The sequence below is a fragment of the Rhinolophus sinicus genome, chromosome 8, assembly GCF_057876585.1.
Source record: "Rhinolophus sinicus isolate RSI-liver-muscle chromosome 8, RSI-T2T, whole genome shotgun sequence".
NCBI classification, from domain to species: domain Eukaryota; kingdom Metazoa; phylum Chordata; class Mammalia; order Chiroptera; family Rhinolophidae; genus Rhinolophus; species Rhinolophus sinicus.
The window spans coordinates 35429531-35438329 of NC_142508.1; the positions used below are offsets into that span (position 1 = coordinate 35429531).

Consider the following 8799-nt stretch of genomic DNA (forward strand, 5'->3'; position numbering starts at 1 on the left):
CATTTCCCTCACCCTCACCTAAGGAAACCATCATTCTGCTCTTTGCTTTTATGAGTTTGCCATTTTAGATTCTAGATATAATTGAGATCATGCAATCTTTGTCTTTGTGTCTCTGGATTATTTCACTTAGATAATACCCTCAAAGTTCATCCATATTGTTGCTTATGGAAAGAATTTTTAAAGGCATAAAAACATTCCATTCTCTCTCTGTATTTCTCTCTCTCTCTCTCTCTCTCTCTCTATCTCCATATATACCATATACATGTAAAATATCATATATATATATATATATATATATATATATATATATATATATATATCACATTTTCTGAAATGGATTCATCCTAAACACCAGGGAAACTATAATGAGATAGCACTTCATATTTTCTAGAATGGCTCAATTAAAAAAACAACAACAACAAACAAACATCAGTGAGAATGTGGAGGAATTAGAATGATCATATACTGCTGACAGAGAAAGTACAATGTGCATTCACTTTGGAAAACTGTTGGGCAGTTACTTATAATTTTAAACATTTACTATCCTTTTACAAAAAGAAGTAAATTAGAAACAACAATGAAAAATCCCTCTGAACGACTACTCTACACTCCCTTTCTCTGTTCCTCTATCCATCTGTATTTAGCTTTATTCTATACTGGCATTTTTCAAAAAAAATATCAGTGATGCGGGGGGAAAGAAGTGCTACTGGAAACAGGTCTAGAGAGAAAGGACAGCTCTCCCCAGGGAGACTTAAAGATGCCATGTCCTGGGCCCCCTGCAGACATGCAGAACCATACGTGCTTAGAGTGGGCCCTGATCCCCCAGGGACCTGCATGCTTATTGAAGCTAAATGTTCCCATCCGTTTCCTCCTAGGTCACGTCAGGAATTCAAGGAGTGATGTCACCTGCACTCTCCCCCTGGGAGTTGGACAAGTGGTCTGGGTGGAGCATCATTATTTTTTTAGCGAGCTGTTCCATGATGAGGCAAAAAGAGTAAATAAAAGTGAGCCCAAACAGGGACTGCCTAGGCCTGCATCCCCTCCCCGGGAACTGCTCACGCTCAGCCCCTAGAGATCAATCGAGCTGTCCAAAGACTCCTAAAAAGACTCAACTGGATTTAGTTCATTCCTAACACATGTGCAAAGTGCTGGAGCCTGGCCGCTACCTGAACTCTAGCCTCATTATAATACAATTAAAATAAAATGAACATTAAGACTTACACCCCCCCCATGGGTTTTTCTGTAGCAGCATGCACAGAAAGAAACTAGTTATATAATCAACGTATGTCAATCAAATGACCTCAGTCTATACATCACATTTCCTGCTGTAAGGAAATTTACCTACCCTTTCCTATATGAGAAAAAGCTAGCCTACAGTTAAGTGAAGTTGTCTATTCTAAGACTGCACTGGCAACCCCTCTGCCAGTGTTTCTCTCCTTACTACCTGGGGCAGCTGTCTTCTTTAAACATGAACATTCTCTCTCTGCCTGACCTTCAATAAAATTTTCTTTGTTCTCCTACGTTTCTGAATCTGAATTCTTTCACCTTTTGCGAGTGACCACGGGTTTCCAATGACAAAACATCTGGTGCCGAAACCCAGGAGTTCAACTCTACCTCCTCATCTGTCGTGCCAACCGACCAACGACTCTCCTCCACTCTCCTCGACTCTCCTCGGCTCTCCTCCACTCTCCTCGACTCTCCTCGGCTCTCCTCCGTAGCCGCAGCAGTTATACTAGCAGCCAATCGGCTAACTGGCCACAGCCGACGGCCATCTACTACCCGAGCCAGCACCTTTCCACATGAGGCCGAGAGCCTGTAAACTACTTTCTGGGGCTCTGTCCCCACATCCTCTCCTGGAGTTCAACTCTTTCTTTTCTCTCCCTCAGGAGCCTCTCACAGAAAGATGTTAAACCCTTCCACTCCCCTGTCTCCTTTACTTTCCCTCTCCACGAGGCACTTCTGGTGGTCTAGCTGGGGCATCAGTAGGTAAGTGGATATGCTTGGGGACATCCATGGGGCGCCAGCAATGCCCCAGACCTGGTCCACTACCCCTGACCTTAGTAGTGTTGAGGACGCTGTCATAGCTAACGGTCAGTCTCATACTCTTGTCTCTCTCTGAAGTACATGGTAATATGCACTAATTCTGAAACTCCAGAGATAGAGGCCTGTGGGGACAGAGCCAGGAGTGCAGTTTCCAGGCTCTCGGCCTCACGTGGAAAGGTGCTGGCTCGGGTAGTAAATGGCCATCAACTGTGATTGGATGGCCATCAGCTGTGGGTAGTTGGCCGTCAGCTGTAACCAGTGAGCCATTGGCCACTAATATAACTGCTGTGGCTAAACTAGCAGCAAATGGGAGCTAGCAAGAAGGTGGTGGCTGAGCTAGCAAGAGTGGATTGCTGTTAGCACGGCGGACTGCAGTTAGCAAGTGAGGTTGGTTGGCAGAGACAAGTGGACAGCGGGTTGCGGATTGTGTGGCTCCTGCTTCCTGTGTCTCCAACCCAACCGCCAGCGAGAATATAGTGGTATGACTCCCTTAGCTATGGCTCCGTGGGTGTTCCTTTTTGGCCTCACCATGTCCTGCATTCTTATGTGGGGAGAGGGACCAGAGACCCCGCATAACACCTGTGGGGACAGAACCCCAAAAAGTAGTTTCCAGGCTCTCGGCCTCACATAGACAGGTGCTGGCTCAGGTAGTAAATGGCCATCAACTGTGATGGGATGGCCATCAGCTGTGGCTAGTTGGTCGTCAGCTGTAACCAGTGAGCCATTGGCCACTAATAACTGCTATGGCTATGCTAGCAGAGAAGAGGAAAAAGAGAGAATGGGGGCTGGAAAGAAGATGGCGACTGGGCTGGCAAGCGTGGATGGCGGTTTGCGGACAGTGTGGATCCAGCCTCCAGTGAGAGTATAGTGCCGCCAGAGAGAATATAGTGGTATGACTCCCCTACCTATGGCTCCGTGGGTGTTCCTTTTTGGCCTCACCATATCCTGCGTTCTTGTGTGGGGAGCGGGAGCAGAGACACCGCAGGCAGCCCTGCATGATAAATGGCGCAGCGAGCAGGGTCTCCCGCAGGACAACACCCCACATGACAAAGCCCCTCAAAAAACTGGCAGAAAATCATGGGTATGCCCCTCAGTTTTCTGGCTTAGCTATCATGAACCACTACCCCCACAGCCATAGGAAGTGGCCCCTCTATTCTGCAAGCTGGGAACTTATACTCCCTTGTCTCTGCTGTCAAAGCCTCTCTTAGGCTAATCACCAGCACCTGTTCTGGATTTATACACCATCTGGGCTTTGTGCCAATCTGGGGTCTCTCTGAGGCCAATCTGCGGTGCTGGGCTGGTTAGAGACCAAATTTTGACCCCCCAGCTCCTCATTTCGGGAGGATTTGGTTCTGTGAGTACTCTGGTTTATTTGACTTGTTTATTTTGTTTGCCTCTAGTCTGTCTTTTCCCTCTTCCCCTTCCTTTTCTATTTGTGTCTTAAACATCAAGCTAATGGGGAGCTCTGTATCTATACCTCCTGAGAGCCCCCTAGGTTGTATATTAACAAACTGGTCAACTTATAATTATAAGCCAGTGATATTTTATTGTAACACTGCTTGGTCCATATATGTTCTAAATTCTAAGGAAAGGTAGCCTCTCAAAGGTCTTTAAATTACTATACTATTTTTGCAGTTAAACTTGTTTTGTATACCAACTCTATATTCAGAAACTTGGTGTCATGTGGGGTCTCTGGTCCCACTCTCACTCTCGTCGGGTGGACGCAGAGTATGGTGAGGCCAAAAAGGAACAACAATGGAGCCATAGATAGGGGAGTCATACCACTATATTCTCGATGGCGGCTGGTTGAGACACAAAAGAAAACATCCACCAGTCCCTCAATGAGGGGTCTTCCTGCACCCCAGTCTCGCTGGTGGATGGGTGAGACACAGGAAGCAGGATCAATACGATCCGCACTGTAATCCACTTGCTAACCACAGTTGCCAGCCGCAATACTCAGTCTGCCAACCGACCACTCCCCTAGCGTAGCCACGGCAGTTATATTAGTGGCTAATGGCTAACCGGTAACACCTGATAGCCAACCAGCCACAGTGGATGGCCATCTGATTACAGCTGATGGCCATCTAATAACTGAGCCAGCACCCTTCCACATGAGGCCAAGAGCCTGGAAACGACTCTCTTAGCTCTGTCCCCACAATGCTCATGCAGTAGTTCACCGTAATCAGAAGTGTCTGGATGCTGATGGGGTAACCACTTTGAGTAACTCTTGTAATTGCAAAAGTCAAATAAATGTGAGTTGTATTCATCTTTTGTTATGAGTATATATTATTATAATTAATACAGTTTTTTTCCTTTTTTAAAAATGTGTATACATTGTTTTTTGGCACCCTTCATGTATATATATATATATATATATATATATATATATATATATATATATGTGTGTGTATATATGTATGTGTGTATATATATATATATATATACACACACATATATACATATGTGTATATATGTCACTTTCTTAATCACAGAAATAGCATTAAGTTGATTTGTCATAGTTTGTTATTTAAGATTCATTTATTTTTCTACAATATATTTTCAATTTTCTATCCGTAATATATTGAGTGTCTGGAATCAGCATGTTGGCGTTGGTATACTGAATTAGTACTTAAATATATCATTGTGTTTTCCAGGAAACTTAGCTGATTTCTTGCATGACTTTAAGGACTTCTTGTCCCCTGGTATTTATAACACCTGTAAGTTCTGTAAAATTTCTAAAGTTCTGGAACTTGTATCCTTGAGTGAAGACTTGAATACTGTTTTGTTTCCCGTTTGTTTCCATTTGAACCTCATGTAGAACCTGGGCCCTGAGGTCCCCTTCTAGGTGCTGTGCTGTTGTTCTCTGGCTCTTATTTGCTGTATATGTTGCTAATCACCTTTGTACATTGACCTGCTCTATGGGTCTCCACCCCACTTCTACATGTTTCTGCACATAATTGCTGCTACTTACAAGGCCCTTGAATACAAGCCCTTCTTGTTTGTGGGTCATTTACTTCTTTTCTCCAGAAGGTTACTTACATTCTCCTGATGATATTTATGGAGTGGAACTTAAGAATTTTGGATAAGTACACCTTAAGTGTCATTGACTCATAACAGTTATGCGTCTACTAATACATGCAGTGGGAATTCCTCTGACCTTATATGTCTCTCTCTCTCTTTTTTAATTTAAGACCTTTATTACCAGGTGCTTGCAGTTTGTTGAGTTTTTTGAGAAAAATCAAGTTGTAAATTTTTTTTACAAATTAAAAATCTCGGCTTCACCAGATATGAAACAATTTAAAAACCTTTAAAACTGTATTGAGAAAAAACAGACTTTTTAAAATTAAAAATCATGTTTGTCATTACCAAAAAGATTCATCTTTAGGTAAAAATAATAAAACCCCATGCTGCCTAGATAATGCAGATAATTCTTGTTATCTGGTCAATGGGCAAAATGCAAGCATGTAAGATCTTTACCTCCAATCTTTTGTTCATTTCTTCTTTCTGGAATTTCATATTCCTTTCTTGTTGGATGACTAAACCAGATGATGGTAGAGATGGTAAGCTGGTATTTACTCAGCCCCTCCTTGCTCAGCTTCAGCTGATGGATTGGCTGCTTTTGTCTCTGCCATCTTGTGGGTTAGGGTTTTCTGGGTGTCTGCGTCGGTCATTGAAGTTACGGCGGTACCGACAGTGTGGTGTGTCGCAAGCGCCTGTGAAGGACAGTCGCCACATTTTCAGTCTATTCCTGAAAGTCAAGGGGACATTAACCCCTCGGCAGGCCCTACATCCCTGCGTGGTACTCGGGACGCGAGTGGGGAACAAAGTCCCGGCACACAGGTTCAGATAGAGTAAGTAACACAGCTTTATTTGGGAGCCAGTGTCCCTCCAGAGGCCAATGCTCTGGTAAGTACAAAATATTATACAGAATAGAATAGAATTTCATAATGAACCAAGTCCCAGGGTCAATTGAGGTGGTGAAGGTTCCTGGTCCGGGAGAGATGACTGGGCCCACGACGGGTCTGAGGTGAGCTGGTCTTGCAAAGAAGAACTTCAGAGAGTCCTGGCTTGCCACTCGCAGGTGACGCTGTTTGATATTGTCTCACCCATAGTCTCGCAGAGGGTCTTAGCTGAGCGCCCAGTCAGACTGCTCATGGCATTGCTCTGCAGTTCTGCTTTTATCCTCTTTTCCTTGGACTCGTTGACTTCTTAGGTGATAACCAGAAATTGTTTGCCTCTTAGATGACAACCAGGAGTTGCTTGGTAAGGGTGTTTATCACTCAATTTTGTTATGCTCAGTTTTCACACAAAAACATGTGTTTCACTTCACTCTTATCAGTCTCAAACATATGTGGCCATAGTCCTGTCCACGTCACAGGGGCCCTCCAAACTAGCAACCAATTTATTTTGCAAGCCTCAGTCCAGCACATATAATACATTTTATATGTGCTCTGCATGGTGGTTGTTGACTTTGGGTTTCATCTCCTTGATTTTCCTTGTCTTCTTTATTGCTGTCCTCTCTAGGCCGTCTTTGGCAAGGAGGGCCTTGCAGAATCATGGTCTATCCCCCGATGCATATTCTGTCTCACTGGTCTACCTTGTTCTCCTGCACCCTGGTTGTCAGCACCCTCCATTGCTTCTCCCTACACAGGAGGGTTGGAATACTGTGGTGGACGCCCATCGGGTCTCCGAATGTAATGAGGTAGGAACCGCAGTCTGTGGGAGGGCTGGCGCTGTGGGGCCTGGCCTTCGGGAGCACTCTCCCATCCCTCATTCTTTCCCCCACTCTCACTCTTCCGGTAATTCTGCTGGTAATTGTGTGGAGGACCCCTGCAATGTACGTGGCATTTATCATGGTTACCATCTGCTGCATATTTACTGCCTTGCCCCGGAACTCCACCAGGGCAGGGCCTGTGACATCTGCTGCAACCCCCCACCCCCCCTTTTCTCCTTCAACGACTCCACAGTTTCTCCATCTCCTACACTGCGAACGTACTTCCTGGGGTTATTCTTTATGGCAGTCTGGTGTGCAAAGACGTTTTTATTCGTGTCACTCCTGTTGAAACCATACCCATTTCTTACACTGAACCATTTCGCTATTCCCAAAACTTTCATTTGAATGACCTTCTTGTCCTCATTGGGGCTGCTGCTCCCTGGCGGCTGTCCGCGGTGCTCGGTGACTGCTGGGTCTCAGCCCCGCTGCTCATGGTTGCTGTGACGTGACAGGCCTGGGGCTGCTGCGGCAGCTGCGGCTCCTCCCGAGGTGTAATGGTGACTAGGTCGGTGGCGGCAGTGGGGTCTCTGGGGTCTGCTTTCCACTCCCGCTACGGATGGAACTCCTCATGTCTCTTTTTTTATTGTGTCGTATAACTTACATTATTTCACATCATTTGTGCCTAGCAGAGTTAAACCATACCATATATTTTTTGTTGTGATTTGAGAAGGGATTCAAGTGATTACCATGAGTATATAAAATCACTTTTTTTTCTCTCCCTTTTTCCCTTTTCCCTCAGCTCCTGGCAGTCTCTTTTCTATTTCTAGTAATTTGATTATTGTAGGCACTTCCCATAAAGAGAATTACATAGTATTTGTCTTATTTGTGACTGCTTCATTTCACTTAGCATAATGTTCCCAAGGGTCATCCATGTTGCAGCAAATGACTGTGTAAGTGCCTTCTTTTCAACACTGAATAATCTGTTATGCCTATTTACCACGTGTGTTTGACCAGTCATCTGTCAGTGGACATTTGGGTTGTTGCTGCCTGTTGGCTGTTGTAAAGAATGCTTCTGTGAACGCGGGTATGCAAATATCTCTTCGAGATCCTTCTTCCACTATTTCGTATATGTACCCACAAGCGGAATTGCTGGATCGTACAGTGTAGTGTGTTAGTCTGTTCACATGCATATAACAAGGTACCCAACAGGGTGGCCTATTAACAGGAAAATATATCTCACAATTTTTGGGCTGAATGTCTGAGATCAGGGGCCCAGCATGGTTACACTCTGAGGAGAACCCTCTTCTAGGTTGCAGATGGCTGACTTCCCACTGTTTATTCATGGCAGAGGGAGAGCTAGCTGGTCTCTGGAAGGGTCTTACTCATGATGGTTCCACGCTCATGACCTACTTACCTCCCAAACACCTACCATTGTATGTTGGAACATTTTAGCATCAGAATTTTAGAGGGACACCCATATTCAGTCTGTAGTGTATGGTAATTCAGTGTTAAATTTTCAAGGAACTGAATTGCCCTGTTTTCCATGACAGCTACAACGTCTTACCTTCCCAACAGTAATACAGAAGAACTCCTGTTTTTTCACAGCCTCTCTAACACTTACTTGCTCTTCTTTTAATAGTAGCCATCATAATGGGTGTGAGGTGATACCTCATTGTGGTTGAGATGTGTATTTCTGGAATGATTAGTGATACTGAATATCTCTTCATATGTTTGTATATCATCTCTAGAGAAATAGCTGCTCAAGTCCATTGCCCACTTTTTAATTGGAATATGTGGGTTTATTGTTCTTGTTGAGGTGTAGCACTTTATGATACTGTGATTTGTAATAAGAAATATATATTTGGTCTTCATCCCATTCTGACACGAGCTCCCAAAAGCCTTGGAGTTTCCTGATTGATAAAAGCAGTGGGCGGATCTCTTGTTATAACACTTGGTCTCTTGTCCTTACTTCCTGCAATTTTTTCAGTGTCTTAAAGGTAAAGTGGGTGTCAATCATCACAGGTCCCTCTCATTCACAACTC

At 44.3% G+C, this 8799-nt stretch overlaps 1 pseudogene; it reads right to left on the bottom strand.

Moving 5' to 3' along the window:
- Positions 1–5615: 5615 nt before the first annotated feature.
- On the bottom strand, positions 5616–8430 carry LOC109437006 (Y-box-binding protein 1 pseudogene; annotated as a pseudogene).
- Positions 8431–8799: the final 369 nt, after the last annotated feature.